Source organism: Euprymna scolopes, chromosome 35 (genome assembly GCF_053919585.1).
Source record: "Euprymna scolopes isolate OS-2025 chromosome 35, ASM5391958v1, whole genome shotgun sequence".
NCBI classification, from domain to species: Eukaryota; Metazoa; Mollusca; class Cephalopoda; order Sepiida; family Sepiolidae; genus Euprymna; species Euprymna scolopes.
Window position 1 is genome coordinate 80,292,857 of NC_136516.1, and position 605 is coordinate 80,293,461.

The 605-nt window shown below is 31.2% G+C and overlaps 1 pseudogene; it reads right to left on the minus strand.

Annotated features, from left to right (window-relative positions):
* Nucleotides 1–248: 248 nt before the first annotated feature.
* LOC145260139 (5S ribosomal RNA) lies at nucleotides 249–366 on the minus strand (annotated as a pseudogene).
* Between the last annotated feature and the right edge of the window lie 239 nt (nucleotides 367–605).

A 605-nucleotide genomic window follows, 5' to 3' on the forward strand; every position in this document is an offset into this window, starting at 1 on the left:
AAATGATGTAACACACACACACACACACACACATATATATATATATATATATATATATATATATATATGAAGGCTTCCATCAGTCTTGACAGACTATGGATACCCACTGTAAGGGTGCCTGCGCGTGAAATTTGTGTGGCAAGACTTGCGCAACCTCTAACCACGCCTCTCCTGAGTCAACATTGTTGCATACCAGTGGCAAGTTGAGGTACAAGACGACTGGAAACAATGCCGAGATAAGCGGAGAGCACATACAGCGACTAGAATTTCCCAAATGGTCACCCATCTAGTATTAGCCAGGCTCAACGTTGCTTAACTTCGGTGATCTGACGAGAACCGGTGTGTCAACGTGATTATGCCGTGTGTGTGTGTGTGTATATATATATATATATATATATATATATATATATATATATATATATATATATATATATATATATATATATATATATATATATATATATATATATATATATATATATATATATATATATATATATATATATATATATATATATATATATATATATATATATATATATATATATATCCTTTTAACAGTAATCTACGTACATGCATGTTTCAGGGCCCTATCCCTCTTAAGC